This window comes from Aedes aegypti, chromosome 3, assembly GCF_002204515.2.
Source record: "Aedes aegypti strain LVP_AGWG chromosome 3, AaegL5.0 Primary Assembly, whole genome shotgun sequence".
NCBI lineage: Eukaryota > Metazoa > Arthropoda > Insecta > Diptera > Culicidae > Aedes > Aedes aegypti.
The window spans coordinates 271,128,000-271,149,746 of NC_035109.1; the positions used below are offsets into that span (position 1 = coordinate 271,128,000).

Sequence of the window (21,747 nt, forward strand, 5' to 3'; positions counted from 1 at the left end):
ATCGACATTTTGTTGCGGTGTGCTAATCGGAGACACCAGCTGTGCTTTGTTTTGATTCATTCAATCCCACGACGTCACTTCTTCCCCCCCGTCTATGTGTCCTATGTAACAACAGAAGGAGGGGAAACGTTGAGCTGTATGTAGGACATTTTGCTCTCTCACTGATTCTCCCTCAATTTTCGCCCACATGATCATGTGTGAGTTTCCCACTGCATGACGTGGTGGTGGTGACGGCTGTGTTGCAATCAGCACCAGCCGTCAGTTGAAACAAGAAATTGCGGTGGGGAATGATGACGATGACGACGCCGTCCATCTTGTTGTAGGAACTCGAGAAAGGAGCCCACGCCTAACAAATACATACAGCTTCTCCGCTCTTCGGTGATTGATCGCTCTGCAAATATGTGTGAGCAAGTCGCGCATGCACGTTGCTCGTGTTGCTGCCGGAAAGCATATTTATATGCTTGATCGACCATGCATCTGAATCAGATTGATACAATGACATCATGATGCTCAAAATTGTGCTCAATATCATTCCCCTATATGCACGCAATGCGCTAATAATATGAAAAGAGAAGTTGCAGCTGATCCAATCCAGCGAAACGGTAAAACATGGTTTGGCAAAAAGACCAAAATACAGTTTTGTATAACTCATTCTCTTTTTGTCACTTGAGCGTTTCCAATTTTGCGAGGCAGTGCGACTCTGAAAATATCGAATGAAATGATTGAGAAGCAGTTATTATGGCATTCTATACATCTAAGTAGTGCCTCAGACACGCTTCTACAAATCATTCTACCTTTTAAACTCCATTCCAAAGCTTTATTCTGGAATGTGCAATGTAACATTAGAATCGTGTTTATTCATAAATGTTACATAGGACATGTGGTTGGTTCTCTGATCAAAGGTCCAAAGTAACAATTGATTAAAAGCGATGCAGTTTTGAACATTGGTCCTTTTGTTAAGCTTTTAATAGATTAATTCGTTGTTAATATATCAGAACGAGTGTTCTAGTGTGCTGCTAAGTGGTGCAACGCAAATGATTTGCAATGATAATCTCGATTTGTTTACATTTGTTACTTAGGACGTTTTGAAAAGTTACGCGAGATTTCATACAAAAAGTTTTGATTTTAACGTTATGCAATTTGTGAACGGACCCGAACAACTGCAGTCGATTTCTCGAAAGGAATCAACGCAATCAAAGCAAGAAGCCCGCAAGAAGAAATACGCAGCAAAGTGCGAGTGTGGTGGAAAACGAAGCAGCAAAATTATTGTTGAGTGATGTTTGAACGGTGATGGTGTCGGAGGTGATGAAGTGGATTTTTCCAAACGTGGAAAAGTGCTGGTGAAAGTGGAAATCTGTGACCTAAAGTGGTAAAAAACGATTCGCGTCCATAAGGGGCGGCTTTTGTGCTAGTTTGCGAAAACGGAAAGTGCCAATTCGTGGGGAAAAGTTGCATTTGGAAAAGTGAGATTTTTTTTGCTCTACGTCTACAGTCTTCACAGTCAGAGCTTGCTTGGGTGCTTCGGGGCTCGGCTCCATTCCATCTCAGCACCAAGAAACCAATAATAATAACAGCAGTGAAATGGAGGTCTTCGGTAGAGGTGCAGTGTTGCCAAATCATTGAGTATGTGGGATATTTGGGAATGTTGCGATATCTGTATCAATGATTCATATACATTCATCCATAATTTAACAAGAGTCACAGGTATTCAAAGTCATGAAGAATGAGCCCAGATAGCCGTAGCGGTAAACGCGCAGCTATTCAGCAAGACCAAGCTGAGGGTCGTGGGTTCGAATCCCGCTAGGCGAGGATCTTTTCGTAAAGGAAATTTTCTCGATTTCCAGGGCATAGAGTATCTTCGTACCTGCCACACGATATACACATGCAAAAATGGTCAATCGGCAAAGAAAGCTCTCAGGTAATAACTGTAGAAGTGCTCATAAGAACACTGAGAAGCAGGCTTTGTCCCAGTGGGGACGTAACGCCAGAAAGAAGAAGAATAATGAGCCGTCACATGCCTAGTTTTGGTACAAAAACTGAAATGCGGGTATCTCCGGTGGCCATTCCTGGATTATTTCGTGATAACAATGAGCCAGAGGGGCCTTCCTTAGCCGAGTGGTTAGAGTCCACGGCTACAAAGCAAAGCCATGCTGAAGGTGTCTGGGTTCGAATCCCGGTCGGTCCAGGATCTTTTCGTAATGGAAATTTCCTTGACTTCCCTGGGCATAGAGTATCATCGTACCTGCCATACGATATACGAATGCGAAAATGGCAACTTAGGCAAAGAAAGCTCTCAGTTAATAACTGTGGAAGTGCTCATAAGAACACTAAGCTGAGAAGCAGGCTCTGTCCCAGTGGGGACGTTAATGCCAAGAAGAAGAAGAATGAGCCAGAGTAGCCATTCACTCAAAAATTTAACGAGAAGAGCCACAGGTATTCAAAATCATGAAGATTGGGTCGTCACATGCCTAGTTTTGGTACAAAAACTGAAATGACGCACAATACGGGCATCTCCAGTGGCCATTCCTGGTTTATTTCGATGGGCCAGAAGAACCCAAGTGGTCATTCATCAATAATTGAACTAGCAGAGTCACAGGGATTCAAAATCATGGAGATTGAGCCGTCGCATGCCTACTTTTGGTGCTAAAACTTTGAGGTCCCATATTACGGGTCTCCCGGTGGCCATTCCGGTGCTCCAATAGGACCAGAATAACCATCCATTCATTTTTCGGCAAAATACATCCAAACATAATAAATCATAAAGAATTGGACACAATTCATTTGGTTTTAGAGTTGAAATCTGAGTAATTTCATCTAATTGTCTAGATTGACCATCTCCCGGGACCCCAGGAACCGGTACCGCATGGACCACACTCGACCGAATTTTTCAAGGAATGTGCGCTGGTTATTGGTTCCTAATTACAGAAAAAAATTATGCCAAAATATCCATCAACCAAATAGTACCTATCTGAGAAGAGACTCGCAAAGACGGTCTTCTTTTTCTGTGATTGCTGAGTTTTTTATTATTCCTTTTGTGTTTATACACGCAAAAAAAAAATTGTGCGGTAAAAACTACCATTTTAGGGGGTTAACTTAAGCGCTCGCACCGGCAATTTTCAGCAGACCAGAAATGCGCTTGATTTTACCATGTCTGTAGTCGAAATCAGATTGTTGTAAATTATTTATTTTGAATTTATTTGTCGGCATATCGGTCTATTTTGCTCGAAGTAAGAAGGAGCATGGAGAAGAAAGCAATGAATACTAGATGGATAGGTACCGTAAGGGTACGGCGAGAGAAATTGGATTAGATGTTGAAGAGGGCATACCATATGAAACAGTATTACTTGAAACGCCACTTCCTTGTGGCTAACGTCCCCTATGGGAACGGCTTGGGTGTGTTTTGAGAATGACACTACCAAGACAGCCCCCGGCTCCATGCTCCCTCTTACTTCGAGCAAAATAGACCGATATGCCGACAAATAAATTCAAAATAAAAATTATCACGGTCGATACATTTGTATGTAAATTGTTTATGTCAAATGTTCCAGTAATGTGGTGATATGGACCGTAAACATAGTAAATTGGTTTGAAATTCCATGGTAGTTTCAAGAATGGGCGTAGTCAGCTAAAATAGTAAGTTTTACCGGGTACCCCTGTTGGTTTGACCATATTTAATATGAACACTTTTTAATTTGTACCCCGCTAGTTTGCACATCGTTCAGATTAAAAATGGTTCAAACGTCATTTACCTCGTGGAACGGAGTAAAGTGAAAAGGAACGCTGTGGAACGGAGCACAGAATCAAAACAAAACAACGAAAGAGGTAACCAGAAACACGTTTCTAGGGTGACTAGATGTTCAAATTAAAAATGAACCCCGATGGTTTGCATGAGGTACCGTTCAAATTATCGGGGGTATATTTTTTTCCGTGTACCAATCATGCGCAAGCCGTTCAAACCTTCACATGAACCTCTCAGCAAAAAATGATTGCGTTTGCATCACACCGAATCATAAATAGCCTTTTGAGTGAAATTTTATGGCAGCAAACGTAGCAGACATTAGAAATAATTAATCTTATGTAGAGATTAATCAGCTAATTTGGAAAAAACAGCTCCGCTGACTGAGATTTTCACTCACAGTTTATTTTGAATACAATACTTTTCACGTTTGCAGCCATAAAATCGGTGGGCTGCATTTGACGTTTCGTGACAGTGGAATCTGGGCTGCATATGACGTTGATATTTTTCCTCTTCGCGAGTCTCTCTCAGGTACCGATGTGAATTACATATACAGTATTGCGATGGAAACTTACTTTTCGGATGTTCCGGGTTTCCGGAACCGGGTATGAATAACTAAGTGATTTGAGAATCTCTATTCACAGTCCACGTGAATACCTATTCAACAATATGAGGACGGTTCAGATTACTTGTTTAGTTACGAAACTACAGGTTGTCAAAGTAAGGGTCTCTAAAGGGACTTTAACACAACACACGATTTCGTTACAATTGCATGGAAAATAACTTTCAATTGCAATATTTTCAATTGAACCAATATTTCCATACAATTTTTTGACGACAAACTCGCGTAGCACATACATTATGTTCATTAAAGACGAAGGATTCAATAAATAACATGTATAATCAACCACACGAATCTTTATCAATTTGTTCAGCGTCTTTCTGGGCGATTAATAACATAGAGGAAGGGGTGGTAAAACGAACACCTTAAGCATATTATCTTTTTTTTTCTGTATTAACGAGATTTTTAGCCCTGGGCTAGTTCATCTCGGGACCAACGGCTTTACTTCCCTTCCGAAGGAAGTCGTCACTGAAATTTTTAGTGACTATCTCGGGGATGGGATTCGAGCCCAGGTCCTCGGCGTGAGAGGCGTGTGTTCTAACCACTACACCAGGTCCGTCCCCAGCATATTATCGTTTCTGATAGAAAAACGAGGAATTTGTATGGTTCTTTCGCACAACATCGAAAATATGGATGTTATCTAAAGCAGCGACACGAATTCAGACTAAATATCAAAATTTTCACATATATTCATATATCGCTGGCAAAAAATGATGTAAATGTTCATTTTACCTGCACTCTAAAAAAAAACAAAAAAAAAATGGACAACATTGAGGTTGAAATACACGTATTCAGTCCACTTTTTGGATTTCCCTTGGGTCCCATAACAACTCAATACTAACAATTGAAAATGCCTCATCTCCAAAACGTAAAAAAGCAAACTTGTTTTGTCAAACAATAAATCAAATTTTTATTATAAACCATCATCAGTTACGTCCCAACTGGGACATAGCCTGCTTCTCAGATTAGTGTTCTTATGACCACTTCCACAGTTATTAACTAAGAGCTTTCTTTGCCGATTGACCATTTTTGCATGTGTATATCGTGTGGCAGGTACGAAGATACTTGTATGCCCTGGGAATCGAGAAAATTTACTTTACGAAAAGATCTTCGACCAGTGGGATTCGAACCCACGACCCTCAGCATGGTCATGCTGAATAGCTGCGCGTTTACCGCTACGGCTATCTGGGCCCCGCCTAGTCGCCTAGTTCTACTAGTTATTCCAAATGTTTCTCGAGTATTTTATGAGCAATATTTCCATAGATTCCATGGATAGAACAAAGCTGTGGAAAAGAAAGGGTTAATTGTTGTTGCTATTATATTTTTACTGGTTCAGATAATGGATTCTTCTTCTTTTTCTACTTGGCATTAATGTCCTCACTGGGACAGAGTCTGATTCTCAGCTTAGTGTTCTTATGAGTACTTCCACAGTTATTAACTGAGAGCTTTCTTTGCCAAAGTTGCCATTTTCGCATTCGTATATCGTGTGGCAGGTACGATGATACTCTATGCCCAGGGAAGTCAAGGAAATTTCCATTATGAAAAGATCCTGGACCGACTGGGAATTGAACCCAGACACCTTCAGCATGGCTTTGCTTTGTAGCCGCGGACTCTAACCACTCGTCTAAGGTAGGCCCCATGGATTCTTCTTGCAGAGCGCATTAAAAAATCCTCTAAGATTTTCGCAAGAACCAAAAGAGTTCTTACAGTGATCTTTGTTGGAGTTCATCAAGGGTTACTTTATAAATTTGAAAACTACCCGAACAAAAAAACACTGATAATTAGAAAAAAAAGGCCTTCACAATTCCATAAAGATAATTCTAGGAGAATGCTTGGAAATTGTTTTAAAGGCTTCCATTAAAAATATTTCAAAGAATTTCCGGAGGAATTCCTGAATTACTCTCTGGAGTCACTGTTGTTTGCACTTCTTGAAAATATCCGTAGAGAACTGGTTCTGTTCGGGATGAACCACTGCGACCAGTTTTCTTTGATCGTATATGGTATACCCATGTCCTTTGTTTAGTGCATGTCGTTCTACTCCATTAATTATAAGAAATGATAAAGTATTTGTTTTTTTTTCATACAGTAATCATCCTTGACAATTTGCAAAAAGCCTCTTTAGAGAAAAATATCGCTACAGTCGACTCTCCACATCTCGATATCTCTCCTTACATCGATGATTATCTCAGTCCCTCCATTCTGCTGCATACATTTTCAGTCTCCATATCTCGATGGGATTGCCTTTCCCATTTTTCTCTCCGTATGTCGATATGCTCTTTATCAAACGTTGTTATACTAGATTTTAGGGGTTCAAAACATTTTGCGAAGACGAAATGACGTCTGTTTGTTTTTAATTTTCCTGGTAACCGAATGATTTTCAATCTAGCATTCTTTAAAAATTTGTGCTATGTCCCGATCTCTCCCTATCTCGATGATCCCTTAGATATCGAGATGTGGAGAGTCGACTGTATTTATACCTTTTGAAGAAAATGGTTTGTTACCATTAAACTCTCAAAAGGACAAGTTAAAGAAAAAATAAGTGAATCTAAGTGACTTTTTACTCTTTTATACTCTTCCTATCGTAACCTATAAGTATTAACAGATATAACAAGAGTACAATATGGTAGATCTTACCTCGTAACGCACCTCGTAGAGATGAACTACCCGCGTTCCGGGTCATCCTTAGAGAAATTCCTGGATGCATCTCTGGAGATATTACTTGTTATAATATGTTGTAAGCGGGAGACTTGAGTAAATACGTGAATAATTGCCCACAATATACTTCAATGTGTCGATTTGTAATGGACAGCGGCTATTACCTACAGCTACAATAGTTTACAAATTTACTTTGTTTAAACTCATCTTTTTATGTGTTAGGTTTATTTGAACATGAGCAGGTACTGGCGCACTGATGGTATCTGCATTGCTTTCTAAACATTCTAAATGTTCGAGAACAGAGTAATAAGACACGATTCTTGTCAGCGCAGTGCTTCAAGCTGCAATTTAGATATATTTTAGTTATATAGGTTTAGTTTAATTATAAAGGATCTTACAAATTCAGTGCTTTATCGTTTCTTCGTTCTTCAAACAAACAATTTAGGTTAGAGTATAGCGAATTGAATTCTGTAATAAATTTTAAGTATAAACAACTTGTATAGGGCAATTCAATTTATTAATTCTCACCGCTTACGAAATTGGACTTCAAAAAATGTTATTTACTAAATTTTTGGAGTAACAATAGTATTTAAATTTCACTTATTACTTTAAGGTGAGAAATAACGTGCGTTTTGTCTTTTCTCGTCGAATATTGTTCCATCTTCTGACACATCTCCTGAGCAGTCATAATGACGGATGGTATGTATCGCTGCTAACTTCAGCCCAGCGAACTCGGAAGGGTTGCCAGTACTAACATTCCCCTCCTCATAAAGATGGGTATCATGCTCGTCTTTATCGATTTGCTTCACCTCTAGAATGGCCAACTTGGACGCTGGTCTCCGGAACACCCCGTCAGACGTCTGGACTACAGCCTGTCTCACCCTGCCGTCCTTTCCAGGGTTGACCTCCAGCACTTTTCCACGAATCCAGCCATTCCGTTTCATATCGTCAATTACGATAACTAAGTCCCCCACATGCAGGGCTCTCGATTCTCCAAACCATTTGGTCCTTTTTGTTAATGTAGGCAAATATTCTCTGATCCAGCGCCGCCAAAAATGATCAAGGTTATATTGGATCAAATTCCACATTAGACGACCTGCTCGTGGAGTATCTGCCATGTTGCTTGCTGGTTGTTTAACGCCGCTAGAAGACCCCAGCAAAAAATGGTTTGGTGTAAGGGCTTCCTGCTGCGCAGAATCTAGCGGTAGATATGTTAACGGCCGTGTGTTGACGATAGCCTCCGCTTCCACTGCCATAGTATGCAACGCATCGTCATCCAGTTTACGCTCCTGTGGTAGGCTACGCATGGCAACTTTGATAGATCTTACTAAACGCTCCCATGAGCCTCCCATGTGTGGGGTGTAAGGTGGGATGAACAGCCATTTAGTTTGAGCGTTGGTGAATGTTACTGCCGCATCCTCATAGATACGAGCAACTTGCTCTTTCAAAACTCGTTGTGCCCCTATGAAATTTCTCCCGTTATCAGAGTAAATCTCGACAGGAGCACCTCTTCTAGCGACAAATCTTCGAATGCATGCAATGCAAGACTGGGTGGATAAATCAAAAGCAACCTCTACGTGCACAGCTCGAATGGTAAGGCACGTAAAGAGTGCAATCCAACGTTTAGTGTTGGACCTGCCTATCTTCACGATAATAGGACCAAAATAGTCCAACCCAACATAGCTAAATGGACGAAGAAATGGTGATAATCTTCCTTGTGGTAAAGATCCCATTCTAGGCGTAGATGGCTTCGCCTTCTTAATCTTGCATTCTTGACATCTATTTGCCACACTTCTGACTAACACACGGAGTCGTGGTATATAAAAACGTTGCCTTACCTCATTTACAATCGTCTCTGAGTTGGCGTGAAGATACTTGCGGTGATAATCATCAACAATCAGGAAAGTCACTCGATGATGCCTTGGAAGGATGATTGGTCTTTTCATGTCCGCAGGGGCTATTTGTAGGGAGCCTATGCGACCATCAACGCGGAGAACTTCTTGCTCATCTAATACCGGAGTTAGTGTGTATAGAACGCTGTTTTTCTCCAACGGAATTCGTTTATCAACAGGCAGATCTATATTTTTTCTAATAATGGCTAGCTCGTCTGCGTATCCGTCGTACTGAGCCATTTTCCATAACAATATTTCCGCATCCTGCAGTTCTGGTTGCGTCAGCATTGTGCTGATGTAGTGCCCTTGTATTCGTCGTCTACAAACGCTCACAAAGCGTCTTACATAAGCTACCGTCCGTAGCAAACGTTTCCACTTGGAAAAACGTTCAAACTGAAGCAGCGGAAATTTCAACGTTTGGTGAACGTAGCATGGTCTCAGTTCCTCTTCGGTAGTTATGATGTTTTGAGTTGTATTCGGCCAAGATAGTTCATCAGCGTATAAAAAATCAGGCCCATGGTACCAGCGGCTATTAGCGTCAAAGCAGGGACCTTTACCCCATTTGGTGGCTTCGTCGGCAACATTCAGTTTGCTCGGCACCCACTTCCATTCGTCCACGACCGTTGAAGATAGTATTTCTCCGATTCTACAGGCGACGAATTGACGATAACGACGATGTTCGGAGCCGATCCATGCTAGTGTGGTTCTTGAATCGGACCAGAAGACTCTTCGTGAAATTGGCAAAGAATGTCCATCAGCGATGAGGGTTGCAAGTCGGACTCCCAATACAGCTGCCATTAGCTCCAAACGCGGGACGGTGACGTGTTGTATTGGAGCCACTTTTGTTTTGGCTGCCACTAATGTGCACTGAACACCTTTGTCGTGAGTATCTACCCGGAAATATGCAACTGCCGAGTACGCGTCCTCACTTGCGTCCACGAAGATATGGAGTTGAAGGGTCGAGTACATTTCAGCGCTTGCTTGCTGGAAGTAACAACGTGGCACTCGGAGTTCTTCGATTTTGCCGAATAGGGAGATCCATTTCTTCCAAAGATCGTAGATGTGGTCGTCAACGCGTTCATCCCATTGAATTTTTGTTCTCCACACCAGTTGCATCATAATTTTACCATGCACCAAAAACGCTGCTAATATTCCAAGTGGGTCAAATAGACTCATGATGCACTTTAAAATTTGTCTTTTTGTTGGCCTGACTTCGTCGATAATGAGTTGAGAAATTTCTTTACGGAAAGTCGTTGAAAATCGCAATTCGTCTGCTTCAGCTTGCCAAAGCAATCCAAGTACTCGCTCGGTGTTGTCACCTTTTGAAATCAACTCTTTTGTGCCGCTCACTGCTTCTCCGCCCAAATGTTGCACCACAGCTTGGTTGTTCGATGCCCAATTGCGGATTTCGAATCCACCCTTCGAATGCACCTTCCTCACACCCTCAGCAACTTCCATCGCCTCTTCTGTGGTCTCGTAGCTCCCCAGGTAGTCGTCCACATAGTGACACCTTACTATATCGTTTGCTGCTTTTGGGTACTGGGATGCGAACTCATTCGCGTTTTTATTTTTCACAAATTGCGCGGACGATGGTGAGCATGTTGCACCAAAAATGGCAACGTCCATCGCAAAGATTTGTGGAGTTTGCTCGGGGTTATCACGCCATAGAAAACGTTGCGAATGGCGATCGGCTTCCACAATACCGATCTGGTGGAACATCTCCTTAATGTCGCCAGAGACGGCCACCGGATATTGCCGGAAGCGGAAGAGGACATGAGTTAATGGTGTTAACAGATCTGGTCCTGGTAGAAGGAGACTATTCAAAGAAACTCCGGCGACTTTCGCTGCCGCATCCCAAACGAGGCGAACTTTTCCCGGCTTATTTGGGTTTGTCACAGCGCTGATGGGCAAGTACCACACTCTTTTAGGGTTCGCCTCGAGCAGTTCTTCCTGAGTTAGACGATGGGCATACCCCTTTGCCTGGTACTCGTGCACCTGACGATGAAGATTCTCCTTCAAAGCAACATCTCGCGCCATCCGTCGTTCCAAACATTTTAAACGCTGGAGAGCCATCGGAAAGCTGTCTGGCAGATCTACATCGTCATACCGCCAGATCAATCCGGTCTGAAACCGATTTCCGACTCGACGCGTCGTCTCTTCAAGAATCCGTTGAGCACGTTTGTTCTCCTCGGACATCAGCGGTTCAATTAATGCAACTCCGGTATAGTCTGCATTGAAATACTCCTTCATCATCGATTCCAGTTTGCCGTTGGTATCGCATTCGCAGATATGAAGGCTGACATGCTCACGTTCGTGTTGATAATCGAGATTTCCATAAACGCACCAACCTAAACGTGTTTTAGTTGCTATCGGTCCAAGATCTCCTGCTCTGGTTTCCAGTGGAACTGCTAGCTCGAGGTTGCGAAGTCCTATCAAAAGACGCGGCACAGCATCTTCGTAGCTTTCAACTGTGAGACCTTTTAGGTGTTTGAAATGTCTTTGCAATTCGCCGAAACGCAAAGTTTGACCAGGAAGATTGAGAATTTCAACGGTTCTAACATTTGGCAGGTGATAAAGTTTTTGCTGATCAATTCCGGATACATCTATGGAAATCATTTGTGATTTTGACTCCAATCGAGACATATTTGCCGTCCACGTTAAGCACAGCGGAGAATTTCGCCCTTCAACTCCCAATTGTCCGGCAAGCTCATGTTCGATGAGAGTTGAAGACGAACCCTCATCTAAAAATGCAAAAACTTTCATAGACCTAGTAGGCCCGTGAAGTATCACTGGAAGGATTCTGAACAACACCGATTGTCCACAGTGGTGATACGTGTGGTTTTCGGATGATTGATTGGAACGCTGATTGCCACCTTCGATTGGAGGCGGGGGAGGTGACGTATGCAACATTGGATGGTGACGAAATTCACAGCCGTTGACTCCGCATCGATTGGTGTTCCTACATGCTCGTCGGCCATGAATGTTCAAACAGCAACGGCACAGTTTCAGGGCATGGACGTTCTTCCATCGGTTTTCAACACTGCCCTTCTTGAACGTCGCGCACTCTGGTACGCGATGACCTTCTTTGTTGCAAACTGGACATCGTTTCACTGACGGTTGAAGTACGCTGGTTCCACTTGATTCGGCGTGTGCGTGAAGAAATCCTTTCTCCCGGCGCTTGTCGTTTCTCTGGGTCGGTTCACCAACGTACACTACTACCTTGCTGACTGAATCCACAACAGTCGACATGAACTGGCTGAAAATTTGCAAGGAAGCAACCGGATGATGCTGAAGATGTTGGGCCCATTGCAATTTAACTCCGGCTGGCAGTTTGTCCACTAATTCTTGCAACAGAATTGGGTTAGAGAGATGTGGTTGCTGACCGGCGGCGATTAGATGCTGAGTGAGATTCCGTATAGCCATCCCGAACTCAATCAGCGATTCTAGCTTTTCCGGTTTTGGAGGGGGAGTTTCACGAACATTCCTGATTAGTTTGTTGATTATCATCTCAGGGCGGCCAAATAGCGTTTTCAGGGTCCTCATAACATCTGGAACCGATTCCGGTGACATCAGGTAATACCTAACTGACTTGAGCGCACTACCTTTTAGACACCTCTGGAGTCGAGAAAGGTTCTCGGCGTTGTTATATCCACAAGCATTCGTCGTGTTGTTGTAACAACTTACAAACAGCGGCCACTCTTCGGGATCGCCGGAAAAATCTGGCAAATCACGAGGCATAACTTGTCTTGCGGCGAGCTGTTCCGGAGTCGGACCTTGACGATCAACGATCGATGAACCAATGGGACCAGGCGGATTCACGGTATGACGTACGGTCGGTAAAGAGTGAGAGAAAAGATTTTGGGTTTGAAGTGCCTCTCGTTGTTGTTGATTCCTTTGGGAACCCAGCGTCATTGGAACCATGGGACTGGATAATTCGAGATGTGGAGCGTCAACAGCCAGTTTGACGGTTTCGTTCATATTCGTTTTACGAATGGCTCCTTTTGAAACGGTCGGTAGTCGTGAAGATACAGGTGTTGATTCTTGCTGTATACGAATCTGACACAGCTGTAGCTGCTCCTGCAGTTCTTGTATCTGCTGCAGAGTTGGTTGTTGATCTTTTTTGCAATGTTGTAGCATTTGCTGTAATTTGTAGAATGCATTGCCATCTGGGGGAATCTGGGGATCTCTAATCACACCTTCAATTCCTCCTACAGCTCCTTCTTCGACACCCGTGACGTGTACGATTGGAGCCGGTACTCCTGTGGGAACAACCTCTTGTCGAATTTCCTTTGTGGAGACAGGACCACTACATTCAAGTTCTGCTGCATTCGCGACCGTTTGTTCCTGAACCCATTGTGTTGTGTGCTTTGCTCGAGACTCAATCTCGTCAATCCGACTTCGTACGCTTCGAGTTTCAAACTCCTCATGTAACGTTTCCTCTAATAGCTGGTACTTCTCCTTCATGTATCTCTTCTCCAACTCGAGCTCCATTTGTTTCCTGTCTAGCTCTCGCTGCTCCTCCAGGCGCTGCATGCTTAGTTCTAAGCGAGCTCTCCGGGAAGCCGACGTCGAGGCGCTGGAAACTGACTTTGCTGGTTGCGGGAGACAAGTTCGGCAATACCATTTCGTCGCTCTTACGGAATCAGTAACGCCGGCGCAGGAATAGTGCCACCAGTCAGAGCATTTGTCACAAGCGACGATGTTATCGGCGGAGTCTGGTCGGTGACATGCAACACAGCTGTAGATGTTGCTGTTATCCGGAGTTTTCTCATGCTGCTCGGACATCATGAATTTCTTGAAGTTTTGTTCGAGAACAGAGTAATAAGACACGATTCTTGTCAGCGCAGTGCTTCAAGCTGCAATTTAGATATATTTTAGTTATATAGGTTTAGTTTAATTATAAAGGATCTTACAAATTCAGTGCTTTATCGTTTCTTCGTTCTTCAAACAAACAATTTAGGTTAGAGTATAGCGAATTGAATTCTGTAATAAATTTTAAGTATAAACAACTTGTATAGGGCAATTCAATTTATTAATTCTCACCGCTTACGAAATTGGACTTCAAAAAATGTTATTTACTAAATTTTTGGAGTAACAATAGTATTTAAATTTCACTTATTACTTTAAGGTGAGAAATAACGTGCGTTTTGTCTTTTCTCGTCGAATATTGTTCCATCTTCTGACACATCTCCTGAGCAGTCATAATGACGGATGGTATGTATCGCTGCTAACTTCAGCCCAGCGAACTCGGAAGGGTTGCCAGTACTAACACTAAACAATCATTTATAAAAAAATCCTAAAAATATTCTTAGCTAAATTACTGGTTACATTCTATGACGAATCAGACTTTTGCATAATGATTCCTTGTAAGTTTCTTTTTGTTTTCTTGGTTTCTTTTCAATCTTTTGTGTTTTTTTTTCTCGTTTCGTTTTGTCTGAAATAATCAGTTGCTACAACCACTGTTGTAGAAGCTAAGAAGCAAGCTCTGTCTCAGCAGGGACGTGCCGCTAAAAAGAAGAATAATGATTGAAATAATCTTGAGCGAAAATGTGAAAAATCCTCATACCTCAACATTTACCGTTGGGTACACTGGGTCATACACCTGTTGGCAGCACTGCACCCTCCAAGACTGCTAGCTGGCGACTCCCATCAGAGTTTACCATATACACACACCCAAGCACGGTTCGAACGGCATTTACATGTGTATATCGGCCGGAGGCACCAGCAACACTCTTCAAATCGAATTTCTTTCCACAATGTTATACGTCGACGGTAACCGTAGTGGGTAGAACACTTATTGCAGCACACATCCATTGCCAGATCCAGTGTGGACCAGAGGCAGTAATAGAGTCTCGTCAGCCCGTAGTCAGTAGTCTGCATACGACGGCATGAGGAGAGGCCACCACTAGTCAGTCAGTGTGTGTCGTGAGGCGTCGAGTTGAAGTGGACTAACTACCTACATTTTGTTGAGTGAAATCTGAAACCAGACATTTTTCGGATTACGGAACTGAGTCTTAGGCAGTAGTAGAACAGGTTGTGGGCCACTCGAAAACTGATTGGATTTTTCCCGGAAGTGATCTATTATAGGCCAGAAGATATGATGTGTACGTGTGCAATTGAATGAAATGGACAACTAGATATGGTTACGTACTGTGCTGGATTGCCTTAACACCGTCCATAATATCACTAATGAATTGTGAAAATAGTTTCAATTTTACGCAGTTTTAGTGGCCAATAAGCGAATGATACGGAGCGAAAAGCAATCGAAGCCCCGAATGTTGTTGGGAGCGAACCAGCCGGGAAAGAGCGAAAAGATGTAATTTTCGGAACGGCCAGTGAGCCACTACAGTGGAAGAAAAGTGATTGTCCAATTTCAGCCAACAAAGTGAAGAAGAGTATGGAGTGTCTGTGTGATGTCAAAACGGAGTAGCTAACAGGAAAAGAAGTGTACGGAACAAAGTGCGGACGCAGAGGAAGCAGAAGAAGCAGACTTCACCGCTGTGAGCTGACGAGCTGGACACGAAAACCAAGTGCATAATACATACCTACACAAGAAAAAAAAAAACAGTGCGACGTAAACATTGCGTGGTAAATTTCCTTTATTTAAAACCTAGTGTTTTGTGGTGTAATTTGTTAACTGGATATTATGTGTATGGGAAACAATTTCTATATTGAATAAACTAGCAACTCGGAAGCCAGTGTCCATCAAGTCGATCGTTGCCAGTATCGATATTTGCAGAGGAGTCAATTTGGTGTACAGTTTTCGAACGAAAGGTGAGTACCCTCAAATGCTACTATATTGTATAATTTAAGGAATTTTGTTATGGGATGTATTTTTGAGTTGCAAGACGCTGAGACTTGAAAGAATTAACAAATTAAAACTATAAATATGTTTCAATGAGTTGAACTATTACGTTCTTATTGACTTTTCTAGATCTTCATTGAAAGTCTGATTTACGAAATAGGACTAAGATCTACTTGGGCAATTCCGACATTCATTTTGGCCTGGGTGGTTTTTCTCGATAGAATTGTTGGATACTTTGCAGTACGAAGCATTTTAATGCGCATATTATGCCACATAATGTACTCAGCAGCTCTAAAAAAATCCCTGTTGAAGTGAATCAATAGTGCCAAGAATGGGATCTGGCTCCCTATTGCATCCAAAATTAACCAACAGTAATACGCAGTGCTGTTAAATGTCAAAATTTTGGAAAAATTCAAATGCTTATAGCTCACTTGCATGCGATATATCGCATCAACAAGTATTAGCAACCGATAGTAATTCGGAAAAAGTCACCAGGAAAAACATTTTCCGATGACTTTATCCACTAGGAGCGATGATATTAGCAATATTCAAATGTCAAAGTCACGTGAAATTCATGACATTTAACAGCTCTGGTAATACGATCCAATTGCTGCAGGTTCAATATTGTACAGATCTTAAAAATGGTTCAATTTTTCAAATTTGCTCTAAATACACCCGATTTTGTTTTTGCACGGGGATGCGTACCGTGCAAAAAAAGTACCACAATTTCTCGGCGTTTCATACAAAAATAAGGTTTCGGCGAAAAAAAATGTATGGAAACTTTTTTGCACAGCCGTGTAAAAAAAAAATCGTGCAAAAACAGAATCGGGTGTACGTTCAATTTTTTGAAATCGTGTGTGAACCGGCAGTGTTAAGATCATACGTAGATTCTGACGAAAACATCCTGTTGCGTAATGAATTATGAAGGAGTTTATTGGCATTTGGATTAGGAACGCACTTTGAATACAGTGAACATGGGAAACATGTTTAATTTGAACAATGTTTGAACCTAGATTAAAATTGATTGATCGTTGGTTTTCTAACAGAATAAATGGTAAATTTCAATTATAGGATTACTGATCCACAGAATATCTTATGGTCCTATATTTATCGTTTTGCGCAACGTTTGATTCGACTCTTTTTCGTTATTGTGCTTAGTTTAGTCTAGCAAAAGTGAATCAAAAAAGACGACACATACTGCGCTTAACCCTTAGTTGTGAGCGATAGGATGAATCATTGGAATGGTGTCCTAATTTAGTCATATAACTTTTTTTGCGTAGATTAAGAATACGTTTTGTTTTGTGCTTAGCAGAACCCCTTAGCAGGTTTTTACCGATTTAGAATGGGCTGAAATGTGTTATACAGTAAGGACCCGATTTTGTCAGCCCCTCGATGAATTTTAGGCTGACAAAATAGGTTCCTGTTTTTCAAATTTTGACGTGTTACATGGTCCATGTTTTTTTTTTTAAGAGCGCGATGGACATGGGAGTAGTCAGTTTTTTTTTATCAGGGGCTCCCCCTCCCTTATATTGGTAATATCGATTTTTAACACTTGATAAAAGGCATTGCCATTGCCCCCTCTGGCTACGCCCATGCGTGCATGACATCAAACATCATCATCAATTTTAATGTAAACGTGGTAAAACATGACGATAACAATTTTTTTTACAAATTTAAAATAGGCTGACAAAATCGGGTCAAAAAGCTGACAAAATCGGGGGCAGACAAAATCGGGTCAGTACTGTATTAAAATTACAATTAGCAAAGCTCTTGGAATAAACCTTGTTGGGTATCAAATAAGATCTAAGTAAGATCTTCGATTATATGTTTAAGTGAATCCAGCCAGATTCTTGATAATATTTTTGATCAATTACTTTTACTATCATATTTGGCAAACCGGTAATTCTATCAGGAAGGAAACTGGCTGTTGATTCATTATAACATAAGGTCGACACGAATATTTTTTTTTTAACTTTTTGTCCCACAAACCCACAAACTTCAGATTTTGTTGAATATTTTTCGGACTGCCCCAAATTCCAAACTTGTCTCGAAAATTTCGGAGTGAGGCATTGGGGACAAAAAGTCATACAGTCATACCTCAATATAACGTAACCTCTGTATAACGTAACTTGTTTTGGCTCCCTTTTATTCTTGCAGTTTTCATTATAAACATGACTTATAAACTAAAAAACATTCTTAAAGAATCAACCACCAACCAAAACCAATACAAGCGTTTGCTGTCACTCAATAGATTCATAAATCGAAATCGAGTTAGCTATAGCCAGCTATATAATGGACCAATGTTAAAACAAATATTTTCTCATTGTCGTATAATTGTATGAAAAGTATCATCCTTCATTATATTTGTTGGATTAACGGTGCTGCTGGAACCAAGCCTGCTACTTCAGTTTTCTATGAAAACTTCAATAATTATTGGTGAATTTACTTTCGACACTTTATTCCTACATTATGCATTCGCTTCTGAGTTAATAATTACTGACTTCGCATTCAAAAAGACTTGTTAGAACTCAGCTTGAACCAATGTGTTGCCGGGTCACGTTGTCACCGCCGATTTACTAAACGTCACATCGACGCTGATTTTGTACATCGATAAATGACGCAGCTCGAAAAAAATGTGCAGCAACTTCGATACCTACACAAATTGGTGTGATAACGGCTGCCGCTCGCGTTGCCTTCTATTTCCAATGACGAACAATAGCCACATCTGGTGCCGATCCCTCTTTGACATATAATGATGGACCGAAATGAAGCTCAGTCAGGTTTTCGTGCATCTCGCGTTGAAGATCTGAGCTGAGGTTTATTCTTTACGGTTGAATCATTCCATGCCATCAAGAAATTAATTCGTTGAATGCATACAACGAATTTCTTTGTAGCTGATCAGAAACAAACAAATATGTTTCACTTTCTGCTGAAAGACTCGGTGTTCACCGGCGCTTCCTTCAACGGCAACACTACAAAGAAATTCGTTCAATAAAACGAACTTATTGCTCCAATGGCGTCTGATCCAGCCGAAGAGACTGTATCTCAAATTAGAAGATCACCGCGAGATGCACGATAATCTGTTTGGGATTCGCCTCTTCGATTCGTTATTATATGCCGAAGGAGTACCAACCAATGTTTAGAATGACTATTATTCGACAAGTGAGTTAGAAGACAACGCGAGCAAAAGCCAACACAACAATACGTGTAACGAGGTAAGTGCACAAAGCATTTGCATCGGTGGAGATGGATTACACCGGTCAGCGGGAAAAACGTGTGTTGCTCCAGAAGACAACGTTATCACAAACTTCTATTCGCTTCGGTTCCACTAGTACCAACGCAGCGCTTTGTATGCATAGTCAGTTCTCCAAATTATAATAGTTGTTCTATCATGTAGTGTAAACGAGCCTTCATAAGTACAAAATCTTACAATTCGTTATATGCAGATCCAATGAACGTTTCGTTCATTTACTTTAATTTAGTGATGGTTTAGGTATGTTCAACTGCAATTAGTCGCCATAATTTGTTTTATGTATGTGTCGATATCCAAAATTCAAATTTAAAAACACTGTAAAACTTCTTCAGGCTTGAAGTGTTACGGGGGGGAATGTTGCGCATAATAGCGCATTCTAAATTTGAACCTTTTAGTATAAAAAAGTTATACAGCATCCCTAGAAACCGCACAACTCAATTGACTACAGTATGCCTAAAGCATCAAATTCACAGACAGTAGTAAACATGAATAGCTGTAGAGAGGAGGTGTCTGCAGGGGACCGTGATGTATTTCACATAATTTCACCGAATTTCTTTGTAGTGTTGCGATTGCGGAAGGTGCTTGAAGACATCGACTCTTTCAGCAGAACAAAAGACAAGCATGTTTGTCTGTGATCAGCTACAAAGCTATCAAATAATATTTATTAAAATAATTAATGAAATATACTTAAAGCTACTTACAAATTCGGTGACTATTGATAGGAAAACAAATTGATTCCTAGTTGCGCGCACCTCCATCTTAGCAATGCAGTTTGACTTCTCATAGTTATTTACACTGGACAGATTTCTTAAGATTGCTAGCTGTCAGATTGAATATTGCAATTCTTGTTAAAATTTGAGATGCGCTATTTTGCGCACATCTAGGGATGCTGTATAACTTTTTTATACTAAAAGGTTCAAATTTAGAATGCGCTATTATGCGCAACAACATATTTTCCAAAAAATGCTCAAAAAAATGTTAAGGTTATGTTTAGGAATTCCTTCAGATATTCTTCAAATAAGTTCTAAGAATTTGGTGTTTCTTCTGGAATTACTTCACGGATTCCAACTGAAATCATTCCTAGGACGCCTCGAGAGATTCCTTGAATAATTTATCGATGGAACTTCTTGAAATATCTATAAGGATTCCACCAAACCTTTATTCCAAAGTGATTTTTCCAAAAGTTCCCATAAACACTTGAAAAGTATCGACTAAATGGATTCCCGCCTTGAGGATTCCTTGAGCAATTCTATCAGAAAATTCTCCTGTAGTTCAAAAAATCAAGAAATAGTTCTATATTCCTCCATGAATTTCTCCAGGATTTCCACCAGAAATTATACAAAAAAAATCGCCCGGAAAATGTTTAGCAAATAGGGGAACTTACGTATTCTCGGCAGCTTAGGCCGATGCCGTGCATCTTTTGTAATTTTCTCGGACATCAGCAGACATATTCCGTGTTTGTCTGTTTACATTTATGCGTTGCTCAATCCTCTATCGATTCACACCGACAGACTTGTCAAAATGCTTTTGTAAACGTTTTTATAACGCTGCGAACATCCCTTGTCAGTGTGACTATTGTCGGCAGCCTCATTCTCTTCGGCAACTTTCCCATAACAACTGCTGGTGAATCTCTTCGGCAGCTCCAAATCAGTCACATTTTGAGGCGTCCTCATTTGAATTGATGACATCTTCGGCGATATCGTTTGTTCCGTCTCGGAAATCTCGTCAGCGGGAAGCTGACAGAACAAAGAATCATCTGAATGGTTTCATTGGTGTGTTTTGATAGAAAAAAACTGTGTATTTGGCGTTTGAAATTTGGTTGCCGATAATAGTCGAATGGTGCCGAAGCCGTAAGTCCCCCTATTTTTTTTCTGGATTTGAGGAATTTTGAACTCACGAATTTTGAGTTTCTCCAATAGTTTCTCAAAAGATGTATCTATGAATTCTGCTATGCCTTTGATGAAGAACCTCATCAAGTAATTTGTCCAGGATTTTAAGTGAATTTTACTATTGTCCTACTGATTCTCCTACTGTCGCAGGCATACGACACCTTTAAATTGTTCATGTAAGGATTTGTCTAGAGACTCCTTCGAAAATTATTCCAACAATTTTTCATGATTTTTTTCAGCGATGCTTTTTAGGAACCATCTAGTGGAATGCTCTTGGAATTATTCTAAAAAATCGTACAGATATTCGTTCAAAAACATGAAGAACACTCTTCTCGGAATGACTACAGTAATTTCATTGAAACTTCTGCTTCTAGAACCAAGTACTACTTGAATGTCTGAAAGAATTTCTTGTAGAGAGAAATCCTTCAATTTCTTAAGAAAGTTCTCAATTGTTTTCCCAGTTGTTTCTCCAAATTCCCGAATAAATACAGAGTTTTTTTTATCACAAAAAAATATTCTAGGATTTCTCCAAAAATTGACGAAATTCCCCGAATTTCCCAAAAATACCACGAATAGTTCTACCTGCTATTTCTGGAACTTTCCCATGGGAAATCCTTCAAGAATATTTCTTATATTTTATTAAATTGTCTTAATGAATGTTGATGAATTCTTTCATACATTTTGAAAGAATTCTTGCGAAATTTATCGTAAAATTCTTCCATGAAAATTCGATTCTCGCAGAATTTATTCAAAGAATTCATCAATACATTTAGTCGAAATCGACCAGAATGCTCTAGAAATGTTCGTGAACTGCTAAACATTAACTTTTTTATTCAGAATCCTAAAAAAAAATTACGAGTTTTTCCGCGTCTTCAAGGCTGGTCATAACCACTCT

At 40.8% G+C, this 21,747-nt stretch overlaps 1 protein-coding gene across 21 annotated transcripts in view; it reads left to right on the plus strand.

Annotated features, from left to right (window-relative positions):
• The first annotated feature begins 1,177 nt into the window (after window positions 1-1,177).
• Window positions 1,178-21,747, plus strand: part of LOC5564725 (serine/threonine-protein kinase 10) — a 157,091-nt gene continuing 136,521 nt past the window's right edge. For 5 of the 21 annotated variants that reach the window (XR_002501711.1, XR_002501709.1, XR_002501710.1 and 2 more), the window contains exons 1-2: window positions 1,193-1,463; window positions 14,688-15,679. The gene's annotated coding sequence lies outside the window, so the exon portion shown is untranslated. Of the gene's footprint in view, window positions 1,464-14,687; window positions 15,680-21,747 lie in introns of all 21 variants that reach the window. The other 16 variants (XR_002501695.1, XR_002501708.1, XM_021851545.1 and 13 more) reach the window with 14 other exon arrangements.